A 16,260-nucleotide genomic window follows, 5' to 3' on the forward strand; every position below is an offset into this window, starting at 1 on the left:
GTCTGGCAGTACTTTACGGCCGTCTAAACAACGTGGGGGTTCTAGTTCTGTATTCTGTAAGAAGTAAACTAAGAAACTAAAATATTTCCAATTCGCCTAAAAAACTGGTTTTTTGATTGATTTTTGCAAATGCCTGAAGGTCTGGTTTTTCCGTTGATTTTTCGAAAGTTTAGGGCAGTCTGAAAGTATTTTTGAACCGTCCAAACTGTCTGTGTGTCCAATTTTCGCATTCTGTAAGAGCAAAACTGATAAAATAAAGTATTTCCAATTTGCTAAAGGATGGGTTTTTGATTGATTTCTTTTTTGCAAATGCCCAAAGGATTCGTTTTTTAAATTTGGTTTTCGCAAGTTAGAGGATATCTGGAAGTATTTTGTAATTGTTCCAACAGTCTGGGAGTGGAATTTCGGCATTGTGTGGGAGCTAAATTGATAATATAAAGTATTTGCAATTTGCCTAAAAGATGGGGTTTTATTGATTTTTCGGAAAATTCCAAAAAAATTTGCTTTTTAAAAGGTTTTTCACAAGTTCGATTACATCTAGGAGCATTATATAACCGTTCACACAGTCTGGGAGCGTTATATATGTATTCTGCAAGAGCTAAACTGATAACATAGTTTTTCCAATTTGCCAAAGAGATGGGTTTTTGATTTTTTTTTTGCAAATCCCTATAGGATTTGTTATTAAAATGGTTTTCCGCATACTTGAGGATGTCTGGGAGTATTTTGTAATCGTGTACACAGTATGGGAGTGTTATTTTTGCATTCATCAAGCTCCAAAATCAAAAATTTAAAAAGTTCAAAGGAGCCTAGAGGATGGATTCTTTTTGCTACTATGCAGCTTTAACTAGCTGCGCAGTAGCAAAATAACCGCAAACGGCTTTGCAGACTCTCGATTCCAGATTCCCTAACATCCAATGGTTCAATTTTTCCAGTTTTTAAGTACCTAAAATACCTTCCCAAAATATGTTACCAGCTCTCCTACTATTAGTATTAGACCGGATCTTATCTTGTATGAGACACGGTAACAGTCATCTAAGATAAAAGAAAGAGAAAAGGATGAAACGGAATAAAAATCTTCAAAAAAAAAAAAAAAAAAAAAAAAAAACTAGGCACGAAAGAAAACAATAAGAGCATTTTTTTTAAAACTACTCACGGACACGGATCAGCAGTTAAAAGACACAAAGAATCATTTTTACAACTTGCAAAGCGCTAAAGCTAACAGATGGAAAGCTTTTGATATTGGATTGGTGATATTCAGGGTGCTAAAGATTTAAAATCTGTTTCATGCTCTAATTTGCTGTTTTTTTAAAACTGAAACACAAAACGATATTTATAAATACTCTATATTTAATTATGCGCAATTTTTCCTGGGGGGGAGGGGAGTTGGCCCATCCGGCCCATAGTGAGGAGTCACCACTGACAGAAAAATGATTTTAGTCTTAGGTTTTCATTAGAGCTTTCTGTAAACATTGCTGGACGACTGATTTATAGAGAAATAAAAATAACAAAAATCAAATGTATAAAGTAAAAATAAAAATCGATGCAATAAGATGTTTGAAAGAGAAATTATTTTTTCTAGAAAAACAGTACCGAAACATATAGTGTGCACTCAGGAAGTTTTCCTGGGAGGGGCTAGAAATTGATTAGGGATCTCTGATACGTGAGGGCAAAATCAGTGAAATTTCTACTGTCTTCCCTCTAGCAGACTTATGTTAATTTTTTTTTAATTTCGTATTGATAAAGTTTATTTTAATTATGGACCAAATTTATGGAATTTCTGGGAAGAATCAAACAGTGTTCCTTCCTGTTCTCAGTGCTTTCTTCCTCTTTCCCTCTATCAAACAAAATAATTCAGTTAGAATTTGTAAATGATAAAAGACACACAACAACCTTAATTATGCTCAAATTAAGAAAAAAGCTTGAATTAAGGAAGCTGCAGAAAATTATATATTTTCAGAGAAGAAAAAGCGGAACTTCAGTAGTGGATAAGAGCAAGTCTCTTAGAAAAATTTTTTTGCAACTGCCGTATTTCAAGAGAAGTTATTTTCAATCATTTTGTAAAACTTCCTATATTAAGGGCCGAAAAACGCAATTTTTGCCTTTTCTTTGGTCTTGTCAAGGGCTCTTTCTCTTTCCGCATTCTTTCTTGTCTTGGGAGGTGATTCAGTCTCTTAGTCCCCTCCATGGGTGCGCCACTGCTGGAACGGCTTTCCAGTATTTCTTCGTGTTGATCTTTCATTGAATCTTTACTTGTAGCTCTGATAAAATTTTGTTTTGATGCTGCCATCTACTAGCGAATTGTGAAACTATTTCCAAAAGTCATATTTCAGCAAGGAAATTACGCAGAGGGCAATGCAATACTAACCTGTGAAGCAGGCAGGGGTGCCGGTGCCCCCCCTAAGAGGAAGAGCGCACCCCCTAAATATCGCGAAGACCCCCTCTCAAAAGCAAGTGCCCCCCAAAAGGTGAAAATACCCCTCAAAACCCCCCTAAAAATTTCAACGACACAGTCTGCGCCATGACCCCCCCCCCCCAGGTGGGCACCCCTGGAAGCCCGGATCTGAGTGCCCGCAGACCCCGCTGTGCGGAAGGGCCCACGTCCTTTAGGGACCCAGCATCCCAAGAAATTGAAACATTTTTTGAAAACAAACTAGCACTAAGTCCTATTAAGGGGACACTGGACCTTGAAAACAAACTTTTTTAGTTATTGATGGATTTGCATGAAATTGTAACCATATACTATAAACACTGGTACAAGCTTAATTATAAAATTTCATTAAAAAATTTTCATTCGAAGACCAATTATTTAAAAAAATGTAAATAACCTTAACAATAATTAACAAAACTTTGAAAAGTCCCTTGCGTAATTATTTTGATTTCACAACACTGAAACTTATTTTAAGTCATTCTCTATACTATAATAAATAAAACAAAACTCACAAAATTGTCCTTAGATTCAAATAAATTCAAAAATAAAAATGTCAAAAATTTGACTAACATTTCTTCCTTTTGAACGTCCAGTGTCCCCTTAACGTTGCAAATATACACTGCTTGTCTCTGGGGAGAGGACAGAAGATCTTTATCCCTCTACAGATTTTGTTGCGGGGGCGGGGGGGGGGGGGGCAAAACTGGCACTATCCAAGTCTGTTGCGAAAGTTCAAGGTTGTGTTCATCATATTTCGTTAGTTGATTCACGCTGAATCTGGAATGATCTTCATTTCCTTCTATCAAATTAAGTTTTTTTTTTTTGGATAAAAGTAAATTTAAAAATTTGCATTTTGCAACAAAATAAAAAAAAATATATAAATTTTTTTTCTGATACTCCGTTCATTATTATAGAAAAGTAACGAATATAGTTAAAAGAAAAGTGCATTACAAACAACTCAAAAAGAAAAAAGAAAAAGAAAGAAAGAAAATGAAAACTGCATTTTTTTTTCAAATGCATTTTTTTTAAAATAATATATTCAAATATTTCATATGAGACAGTTCATGCCTACATTTCCCATTCCCCTTCTTCACTCACGCTTGATAAAAAAGTAGGTAAAATATTTACAATTTTACTCCATGGCGTCTGTATTTTGCCGCTTGTCCTGACATGTTTAAATGGGCTTTTTCAGCGAGTCATCACCCTCGCTGATTATCACACTTTCTTAAAAACGAGGAATTTGATTTCTGATTCCCAAGTAATGTGGGACTCTAGTGACATAAAATTACAAAAATAAAAGCAATAAATTAAAAAATAGATACAAAACTAGACCCCCACCATCAGATTCAGCACCCTCGATTCATATATGAAAAATGTTTCAATTTTTTTTTCTGGAAAAACTAGTTCATACCGTCTCCTGTAAGGTTTAGTCTTTCAAAACAAGTTAAGCTCTGAGATTAAAGTTGTACCTTTACACTGAGCTCGAAATTATTCTCTTATGATAACTAACTGAATACTTAAACATTAACGTTTTTTAAGAAGCGCTACGTGCGTCCAGCTATAATTGCAGTTAGTTTTTATTTTGTTCTGCTGCAACGTGCTTGTTTCAACTTATCATAGAACTGACCATGACCTATTGATTTCATTCTAGATCGAAATTCTCAGATAAAAAGCAGACTTTGTTTAGAAAGTAAGTGTATTTGCAATGTAAAAAATATCTTTTTGTGATTACATTTTTTTCAAATAGAAATTTTGAAAATGGATTTAAATATCAGTGCTTTTTTTTTACATTTCAAATACACACACACACACACACTAGTTAAAAATAATGAAGTACGTTAAAGAAAGTAAGTTAAAAAGCATATTATCTAACTTAAAGCACAGTAGCAACTATGGGTAATTGGTTTTTAAAAAATGAGCAAATAAAAAATAAAGAATAAATGAATAAATAATACAGCATTAAAAAAAAATGAAACTGTGTCTGACAAATAAAAGTTTTCGCTGTCAGGGATTTCAGCCAGGTTTTAATGCATTATTTCACATGTATATATTTTAATTTTTTTTTTTTTCAAATTTCTACAGTTGATTATTCCGTGTTTCTAAAAGTTATAACTAACTCAAGATATTAGAGAGGACCTGAATATAAATTTAATTTTTTTTACCAGTTGAAAACTATATAATGAGCAAGAAATTTTCCCTCAAGTTTTCTGTGTGGGCAAAACGATATCCAGACTTTTTGAAATTCAAAACTTTTTAAATTGTAAAAAACTGTAACATTTTTTATATAAATGATTTTTGTAATGCATTTTTTATTTTAAAAGCAACATCATTATTACTATTGATATTTTTGTGTTAATACTGTTTGCTTGCTACATTGTTCAGTTTATTTCTTAAATCTTGTGTAATGAATGATTAAATATCATAAGCAGTACTGTGACTGTTGACCAAAAACCATGCTGTTGATGTACAGGAAAGTAAGTTGGTGGAGTTAGAGATAAATGTCTTACTTATAATATTTTTTTCATGTAACTGCATGAAATTAAACACAGCTATTAAACACTGGAAACTTTCTTTTTTTATATATCAGCAATTTAAATTATTTTAAATGCACTACATGTGAACTTAAACTCAAATTTCGCGGTTTAAGAAATTTATGTTTCAGTCTAAATGCATTTTATGAAAAATGAAGTTTCTTAAACTGCCTTGAATGAGTTGAGCTCCTTAGAGTACAGTAAAGGCACTTATTTTCGTGAGCCGTAACTTTCGTGAAAATGAAATTATCCGTGATTTCACGAGCTGAAAATTTCAATAATTTTATGCAGACAGAACCAAAAGCTGAAAAATTCTTCTTAAATAGTGAAACAGTGCAATGCTACCAGATTATCAAAAACGTTTCTTATTTATCTCATATATCGATACGATGTTTGTATTCATTAATTTTATTTTGCATTCTATTATTATTATTATTATTATTATTATTATTATTATTATTATTATTATTATTATTATTATTATTATTATTATTATTATTATTATTATTTTAACATCAACAGAACTGTAGCTTAGAATCCTGGGATGAGTTTAGATTGTATATTTATGGAAGTTTGGATCAGAAATTTGCCGAAGAAAATAAATTATCAAAACGAAAATTTTCGGGTCATGGCGAGTCAAAATCGCGCCCTTCACATTACGTACGAGTATTACCACTACGTTCTATCTAACTGAGCAATGAGTTTGCGATGCTATGCATTGAAGCAAAGCGTAGAAAATTCCAGAATAAATCGTGTGCTTTGATAAAATAACCAAAATGTGAGTTGCCTCTTTATTTTTCGCCGAAAGCGGTGAAAAAATCTTTAAAATTATGCCTTACTTTTGAAGTTTGGTAAAGTATTGAGCAAGTTATGGCGTTATCACAGAAAAACACCTTTGAAAAATAATATATGATGATGATGATGATGATGATAATAATAATAATAAAATTATTATTATTATTACTATTTTTTATTATTATTATATTATCAATAATTGTTATTATTACTATTTTTTTAATATTATTGTTATTATTATTATTATTTTATTTTCATTATTATTATTATTATCATATATATTATTTCTCAAAGGTGTTTTTGAGTAGTAACGCCATAATTTGCTCAATAATTTACCAAACTTCATAAGTAATAATAATAATAATTATTATTATTATATATGATATATATGATAATATATATGATAATAATAATAATAATAATTATTATTATAATCATATATATTATTTCTCAAAGGTGCTTTTCTGTAATAACGACATAATTTGCTCAGTAATTTACCAAACTTCATAAGTAATAATAATAATTATTATTATTACTTTTTTTTATTATTATTGTTGTTATTAATAATAATAATAATAATAATAATAATTATTATTATTATATTATTATTATTACTGAGATTTCTCCCTGTCCTTACTTCATAGGTTTGAAAATTTGTTTCTTGCCATTACAATATGTTTTATTTTCAGTATAATTTTGCAGTAAATTATTATTATTGAAGTTATAAATGTAGTGAATGTAATTAAAACACTTTGTTTTCTTATCACCCTTTCCCCGATTCAAATCAGTAATTTTATTTGGAAGCACATTCTAACAAAATGAGAAGTTCTTATTAGCTGATAAAGTAACCCAGAAAAAATTTCTAACACAGGTAACGAAGAGTATGCGATTTTTTTAAAAATATTTTTTTTTCAACTGCTTCCGAAGATCTGTGCTGCGCAATACCATTTAAAATAAACATTGTAAATTTCTTAGAGCAGCTTGATTATCCCTTATCCCATACACCCGACACCATTATTTTACTCCCCCCCCCATTTTACTACTCCGGTTTTTCTTCTTATTGTTCTTAGTTTTAGTGATCATTTATTATTATTATTAGAGCTGTAAATTTTCGAATTTCTGAGAACAGAATTAATACTAAGAAAATCAGTTGAATATATAAACACAAGGGAATTTTTTTCCCGAGCTCGTAGCGTAGAAGTGCTTTTTTATATTGATTTGTGAGAAAAGATATGTTTGACTTGGTTTTTCCATTTTATTATTGTAATATTTGTAAGACACCTAATTCAATTTTATAGAGATTAGTTATAGATTCCCGACGATTTTTTTTTTTTGTTTTCGAAAAAGTTGTTCTACTGTAAAATTTCTAAAAATGAAACTATTTTTTCTTGCATTAAATATTCATAAATTTTAAATGAAAACACTTTCAAAAGTGTTTTGTACTTAAATATAAGTTAAACAAAAAATCATCGTGAATAAAGCTCAAATCGTTAAGAAAACATTGCGGTTTTTTTCTTGATAACTTGCGCTTATTTTCGTTGATTTGTCATTTTACTGACTCATAAAATTTGCTTCTATTAATTGTTCATCAATTTACACCTTAAAATATTAAAAGGAAGAAGCGTCCTTGAAATTTTTCTTTTGTGTTATCTTTTACAGCACTTCTAAAATTTTGCTTCTATTAAATGCTCATGAGTTTACACCATAAAATATTGAAAAGAAGAAACGCGTTTGAAAATTTTCTTTTCTGTTATCTTTTACAGCATTTTTAAAAATAACATGCTTAAAAGTTGCTACAAAGGACAGTTATCAACTGTTAAACCATTCAGTTCAAACTGGATGAGCATGCCCCTGTAAGATAACATTAGTCTGACTTCATCTTTTGTTTGTAACCTATTCAAGAAGGATTTCTCATTATGCACTTTGTTTGGTGTTGTGCTTCAGGTGGCAAGATATGCCAGAGTAAACAAGATAACTACAAATATCTGTTTTATAAGTATAATCATAATACAAAGACCAATTTAATACGTTTGACTTTAATTTATTGTTTCGCCGCGAAACTTCTTTTCTCCGTGTAATCCGAATGTTTGATCTAAGAAAAAAAAAAGTATAAGCTAAAGTAGTGGCTTTTTGAGATTAAAAAAAAAAATAAATAAAATAAATGAAACAACAATTAAAAAAAAAATAGATAAGAAGAGCGAAATAAAATATTTTTTATTTGTGGGTTATGTAGGGGTATAATGGGTGTTATATAGAAAAAAGTGCATTTCGTCATATATTTTTTACATACAAAGGCCAAACTTTCAAATTTAATGCACAGTGTTAAATTTGACTTTCATTTTGGGACAAGAATTAGAAAAAGAATGTCTAACAAGCATATTAATACCAGCCAAGCGTAGATGAAATTTCTAGACTAATTCCAGAATATGAATCTTTTTGATAAAAAATTGGGGGAAAAAAAGTTTCTTATTGAATATGCGTAATTTAGTGTACTTAATTTCTACTGTTCAGTGAAAAAAAAAAAAAAAAATCTGTAATGACCTTATAATAAATGCGTTCAATTTATTTAACCAATCCTTGACATAACTTTATTGGTCACATACTTTACAATTATATCTCAGTTAAGTTACACATTTTTGACTTTTTCTGTTTAAGAATAAAGTTGCTAATATTGATTGAGAAAAACTTTTATGTTGCAACGTTTATGTTGTATAATGAATCGATGAATGGTAAAAAATTTACCCGTCCAAAATCAACCATTTTCGATTCAAAAAGTTAGAAGTAGAACCATAATAAGTCGATAGTTTCTGTTTTATGGTCTCCCTTGTGCACAGTTTGTGCACAAAGTTCAGCGTATGCGGCACAGGATCTTATTCTCCACCTTCAGTATCTTTAGTCCTATTAAAGCCAATTAAGTCCTATAATATTAATAAGTCCTTATAAGACTTATTGGGCAACAATTTACTTCTCTAAGGTAATCAGATCACAGGAAAGAATGACGGTACGCAGCGACATTTTTCTTTTTAAATTCGCTAATGACATACATTAGGCTTTCTAGAACAATTGACAACTTTTTTGTTCTAGTAAACTACAGTGAATCATGAAGCAACATAATTTACTGTAAAATAAGATAAGACAATTTTTCTGTAATAACGTTCGCAACTTTTTTGCCTGTTGACAGCAAACTGCTTATTGATAACGTTTTATCAACAACTAAGCTTTCTAATGACAATTAAACCACGATCTAGAGAATTTTTACTATCCTACATAGAAAAATGGGGAGTTGGTCTTGTTCGTCTACGAGGCCGTATTTGGTACACACTACCTAAGATGTATCATAATGAACATTATTATAAACATATATACTGTAAACTCCTGATTATCGGCGGTCGGATTATCCGCACGGGTCTTTTCACATTTTTTTCAATGGTGATGATTTACAACTAACCGACTTTTTTTTAATAAAAATTTAAGATATGTACTAATATTATAGTCATTAAATGTTTTTTTTAACTTATGATTGTATGATTGTAATACTGTTCGTTTTTAGCTTTTGCATAGCTTTTCAAATTCAATTCTATTGTTTTTAGGTATAATTAAAATGTATGTATGAGTGTTCTTTATATTTTTAGCCATTACATACACTAGTATCTTTTCTTACCTGTTATTTGGATTATATATATATATATATATATATATATATATATATATATATATATATATATATATATATATATAGGGTGGTCCTTATTTATATGGGAAATTTTTTTTTCGGAATTCAACAAGCGACGCTCCCTAGTTTTGTGACACTATAATAAAAAGTAATATGTGCAAAATTTGAACTCGATCGGTCAATAATAACACGTGCCCTAGGAAGTTGAACTTTAACATTTTTGATAATTTTCTCACAAATCTTCGAGTTTTTACTTCAGACCCCGTACATCGTTTCTCCTAGGTTTGCGAAATATTTTTACAGTGAGGTAACACTAAAATTAATCTTTTTAATTACTTCATATCATCTAATGATTTTACATTGAATAAGAAAGTGCTTTACAGACTTTACCTTAATCGTACACTTTTCTCATAAATCTCAATCATATGCATTTTTTTCCGATAGTCTTGGACTGTATGTAAAATAAATTGCTTTTGTGACTCATATTTGGTAAATTGATTGTGAAATTTTTCGATTAATTGTGCTCCTCTTTCAGTTGTATCATTCACAACATTCAGCAATTTAACGATACCTCTTCCCTTCAAATAGCTTCCTTCATTTTGCCATGAAACTTGTAACAGGATCAAATAGGAAAACATCTTTGGTGTTTATAACTTATCAAACAGTTTTATTGACCTGTAATTGATTCTATAAAGAGAAAGATCTTTACTAAGAAAGTATTCCAAATCACATCTACTGTTATCTGAAATTTTTTATACAGTCATCAGACATGTCTTCTTTATCAGCTAGCATTTTTTGGAGTAGTCTTTTCCTATCTTCAAAGTTAATTCCTTCATCCAATGCGGACAAAGCTACTACTTCATCCCCTAAATACCATAAGTCATTTATGAATTTTCCAATCACTGCTTCTGCTGCATGTTTATCATCATTTTGCACGCTGCTAGTTTTTTAGAGACATTATATTATTTAAAGGAGCCTAGATTGGGTTGCTGCGAAAAACCAAATCTTCATACCGCATTTAACTGTAAAACAGCGTTTACGCGCTTTCTCTTCATGTAAAGTCAATTTAAATTGTTTCCTAAACATATAAATTTTCAGACAATAAATTCCTTTTGCCACCCATCTGGCTCAGGGATAAGCTCCAGGTTACCGAACACATATCCCTACAGGAGGGACTTCACCAGGAAATGTTATTACAAGTTATGAGAATTCTCTGTAATTTTCTCAATTCCGCTTTTTACGAACAATAATATGTCATCAACTTCGTCTTTTAGAACTTAAGTGGTATGTGTACTTGATTGTAATGTTATAAGTTCTGAATAATGGAGATAATTCCAAAACATTTTGAAGCGCTTAAATAATGGAGTATTGGGTCTAGAACTGATAAAGGCGAAAATTTCTTTAAAGACACACTCTAGTGCATGATGATGGCAATCCAAATGTAATGTATCACCGTTCAGTTTTTGCTCTAAAAAATTGCGTGCACAACTATACGGCCGGTATTGCAAGCTGTTGTATCAAACATTACAGCTTGAACAGTTAGCAATAAAGAGCAATCATCTAAGATATCATATACAACTGAAGAAATATCTCAGGAATTCCGAGTAGCTGTTTAACATTGGGACCTGAAGTATCACGGTGAACCTATCGGCAATTTTTCCTAGTTACATCTGAATCTAGCTTTGTATCCCAGTGAATAACTAAAAAATCTAAATTTAAACTCATGAATTTTGATTTTACCTCTTGAAGATTTGCTCTTACTCTCTTAAGGGATGTACAATTGATCACAAGGTCATTTGGATTTAAATTTACTGCATAGGCTGTTAATAAATGAACAGCATCTTTGTCCCTAATTTGGCATTTGTCTAACAGTGATGAAAGGCGAGCAGATATCAATACAGTTGTCAACCTTTTTTTCGTTGTGGTAGACCAGATTGAAAAAAAAAGTTCAATAGGTTAGGATAGATACGCATTTCGGTTTCTAAATCTTGTGAATTGCAAGAAGAATTTGATGATAATAAAGGACTATGTGCTGAAATAAAAGAAAATTAGTTTAAAGTATAGATTTTTACATTATTCCGACCAGAAATGTTTTAAAATTTATATTTTAGATGTGGAAAATACAGTATATTTTTATGGTAGAATAATCGAGGATATTTCAAAATTTATATTTTAAGAATTAAAAATTGCATAAACATTTAAGTATATTTATAACTAAAGAACAGCAAATTAAAACATAATTGCCAATACTTATATTTATAGCAATGAAACCTAGCGACCCTATTTGCCACTCCTATTACATACACAGGAAATTTTGTAAATCCACACCCCAAAGCCTGGAGGATGCAATTTGTTGTTGTCAAAGATCATTCATTAATGGCTTAGGCCATTAATTAATGGCCTTTAGAATCCCTTGTGTCCATCTTGGTGGAAAGAAATGTTCCCCTGCCGCTTGGTTTGAAACGAGCGTAGAATAGCGGTATGCTTGACACAAGGCCATTGGTGTACATGTACCCTCTGCAACATGTAAAATTTTACAGAATGAAAGTGAGAGAATGGTTGATCTGGAAGTAGCAACATCTATTGAAGTTCAAAATTACTTTAAATATGAAACGTAAGAATACTTTTACATAAAATAAGAAAATCCGCAATTTTTTCTTCGAAACTGGAAAAGTGGGGCCCTAGGGGCACGGGTTAATATTCATTGATTGACTTAAATTTTTGCAACGATCATTTGTTTGTATAATGGAACAAATTGAAAGGGTGTCGTGTAAAATATCTACAACTTCAAAAATAAGGTCCACCCTAATATATATATACTAGTCGACCCGTGCGGAACTCGGCACTGTACTTCGAATTGTTTCATAAGGCATTTCGCTCTTTGAAAATTTCAAAGAAAGAATATTATGAAGAAAAACCGAAAAAAGTAAACTTAAAAAAGTAAGCGCACAAGAGAAGGCATGTAATTTGAAGACATCAGTAACAAAACCTCGTTAAATACAACGTTGTGATAATTTGATCATCGCTCCCCTTTTGGTTGTACGTATTTTCAATGCAAATATAAATATCATTAAAAGTGTGGCTGAGTGACACGTGAAAAATCAGTAATTTTGCATGTGAAAAAACAGGTTGTGGCAAATACAGTCCTGCCCATGTGAGCATCTGACGGAAAAAAGGAAACATTAAAGAGATATTTAGTGGCACGGATTCGAACTGGCGCCATTCTGATTAACAGTACGACGCTCCAACAAACCTAGCAACTGTGCCTTCCTTTTCGAATGCTATTCGTTGAAGGAATGCGTAATAAAACACAGTAAAAAAAGTTTTTTGCCGAAAAAAAATAAGAAATAAGATCAGGCGTCTATGTTTTGTCATTAGCCAGCATGATACGATTTAAAATTATTTGTAAAACATGGAATTTGATTAAAGAATGAGGAAGATCTCACGTAGCGATTGAAACAAACATTCTAGAGAAGTAATAAATTCGGTTGAAAAAATAAGTGTTTTTATTTTTGAATATTCAACAATTTCCCATAGCAGGCTTCTTTAACCTGTACGGCCCTAAAGCCCACACTTGTTTTTTTTTTTAATCGAACACTTAAAATTCAAAACCAAAACCAGTTGAACTGAGTCCGTTTTTTAAGTGTATTTTTTCGAACGTAGACAAAGGAGTAGAAAATGGTTTCTAATAATGAAGTTGATAATAATGTTAATGTTTTTTATCGTATTCGAATAAATGATTAAAGGTTTACTGGTTGAAACTCTTAGTTTTAATTTGGCTTAGTATTTTTTCATTTGTACAAAAGTTCGAACACTGCTATTAGAAAAATCTACATTTCAGCATACAATGAAAATGTTTTTCTGCACAAAAAAGATTCCCTTGAGGTATATCTAATACTTTTTTTTATGCTCACATTATGCTCAATGGTCTGGACGGAGTCAAAGCTTAAAAAAAAAAAAAAAAGGGAAGAACACCCTTCGATTGGCAGTCAACTTATCTGAATGATAACTGTAGAGTGCATAAAGGAGTCCAAACACCAAATAGCATTCTCACTGCATTTATTTTATTACGTGTGTTATCTGTTGTATGTTATGAGTACATGTAATGCGTAATATTACTGTAAATTTGCTATTATGTCGGATAGCCCGAACTGGCCCCAAGTTCAGACAGTTTATAGCCGAACGCTCTACCGAAAAAAAAAAAAAAAACCACACGAAATTTGAATTTTTTTTTCTTGCCGAGAAGTGTTTTTATTTTTGAAAATTTTTACAAATTGTTATCGCAGGCTGTTTGAACCGTTATGACTTAGATGGCAGCACGTGTTCATTATTTAACAGCACGGTTAAAATACAAAATAATTTGAACTAAGTTCTTTTCTAAGCGTAGCTTTTCGAATGTAGTAAAAATGTGATAGGCTATTTGTTTTTTTTTTCGAAAAGAAGAAAAATATATATATTACCCTTTAAATTGAGGTAGTATTTTTTTTATTTGTAAAAAGAGTCAAAAACTCATTAGAAGAATCTATATTTCAACATACGATTTATTATGTTTTACTGAACAAAAAACAATTCCAATGTAGTCTGAAATTTTAAACCTGATACTTATATTTTCGCTTACATTATGCTGTAATTTTCTTCCCGGAGCCAAAGCTTTAAAAAAAAAAAAAACCTTACAATTGAATATTAACTTAGCTCCGTGTTGCATCAAGTTTTCACAACAACTATGAGCGTTTCCATCTCAGGTATTCTATTCCCTCATATTTGTTATTCATTGTTCATGTAATGCGCGATATTTTTCTAATTTTTTTGATGCAGATTGTCCGGACGTGGGCCCGAACACGCATTCTCCGGGTTACCAGTCGAACGCTCTGCCGATCAAGCTATTCAGCTCTGTCGGTAACAGTGCAAGTTAAAGTTATAAATTTAACCGAAAACCTCATTCTGGTTCTTTAAAACAGGTTTTTTTTGCCCGAAAAAACAATTTTTAGACCGTGGGTCTATTTTTCGTCAGTAGCCTGCACGATAAGCTTTAAAATGAGGTGTAAATCAAAGAAATCGATCAAGAATTGAGGAAAATCTCGCGCAGAAACCAAACGACAGGCTACAGAAATAATATATAAGGATATTAATAAGATCATGCTTCTATGTTTTGTCATTAACCAGCATGATACGATTTAAAATTATTCGTAAAGCATGGAATTTGATTAAAGAATGACGAAGATCTCATGTAGCGATTGAAACAAACATTCTGGAGAAGAAATAAATTAGATGGAAAATAAGTGTTTTTTATCTTTGAATATTGAACTATTTCCTATAGAAGGTTGCTTTAACCGTTACGGCTTAAAGGCCCGCTTATGTTTCTCTTTTAATCGAACACTTAAAATTCAAAACCAAAACCAGTTGAACTGAGTCCGTTTTTTAGGTGTAATTTTTCGAACGTAGACAAAATGTTTTTTTTTTTTTTCAGCAGAAAGCAGAGGAGTAGAAAATGATTTCTTGCTAATGAAGTTGATAATAATTTTAATGCTTTATATCGTATTCGCGCGAATAAAAAAATAAAGGTTTACTGGGTGAAACTCGTAGTTTTAATTTGGTTTAGTATTTTTTCATTTGTACAAAAGGTCGAACACTGCTATTAGAAACATCAACATTTCAGCAAACAATGAAAGGTGAAAATGATAAAGAAGTGTTAGATTACCTTTAGGTAAATCTAACACTTTTTTATGCTTACATTATGCTGAGTGGTCCGGATGTAGTCAAAGCTTAAAAAAAGGAAGAACACTCTTCGATTAACAGTGAACTTATCCGAATGACAACTGTAGCCTGCATGAATGAGTCGAAACACCAAGTGGTATTCCCACTGCATTTATTTTATTACGTGTGTATGTTATGAGTACATGTAATGCGTAATACTAATAAAAATTTAATATTATGTCGGACAGCCCAAGCTTGCCCGAAGTTCAGATAGTTTATAGCCGAACGCTTTACCGAAAAAAAACATAACAATTTAACCGAAAAACTAAGCCCAGTTCTTTTAAGCTTTATTAAAATATGAACACACCCCCACAGGCTTTTTTTTTTTTTGCCGAAAGCGACGTAAAAAATTGGAACTGCATTATAACTTTGTTTTAAAAAAATGCATTAGAACTACAGGCTCCATCAAGGTTTTGAAACAGCTAGGGGCGTTTTCGAAAACTTGATTTTTCGACCGTAAGTCTATTTTTTGTCATTAGCCAGACTGATAAGTTTTAAAATGAGAGGGGAATAATATATAAGATAAGATATTGAAGAAACATTTTTTTATTCTTGAAAATTTTTACAATTTGTTACCGCAAGCTGCTTGAACCGTTATAACTTAGATGGCAGCACGTGTTCATCATTTAACAGCACGGTTAAAATACAAAATAAATTGAACTATGCTCTTTTTTAAGCGTAGCTTTTGGAATGTAGTAAAAATGTGATAAGCCATTTGTTTTTTTGCAAAAAGAAGAAAAAATATATACTTTACCCTTCAAATTGAGGTAGTAATTTTTTTATTTGTACGAAGAGTCAAAAACTTATTAGAAGAATACATATTTCAGTATACGACTTATTATATTTTCTGAACAAAAAACAATTCTATATTGTAGTCTGAAATCTTAAACCTATTACTTATATTTTCACTTACATTATGCTTGACTTTCTTACCAGAGTCAAAGCTTTAAAAAAAGAAAAAACCGTACAATTCAGAAGTAATTTAGCACAAAGTCACATCACGTTTTCATAACAGCAAGGAGCGTTTCCTTATCATTTCGTCTATTCCCTCATATTTGTTATTCACTTCATTAAGTGTTCAT

Source organism: Uloborus diversus, chromosome 3, assembly GCF_026930045.1.
Source record: "Uloborus diversus isolate 005 chromosome 3, Udiv.v.3.1, whole genome shotgun sequence".
NCBI classification, from domain to species: Eukaryota; Metazoa; Arthropoda; class Arachnida; order Araneae; family Uloboridae; genus Uloborus; species Uloborus diversus.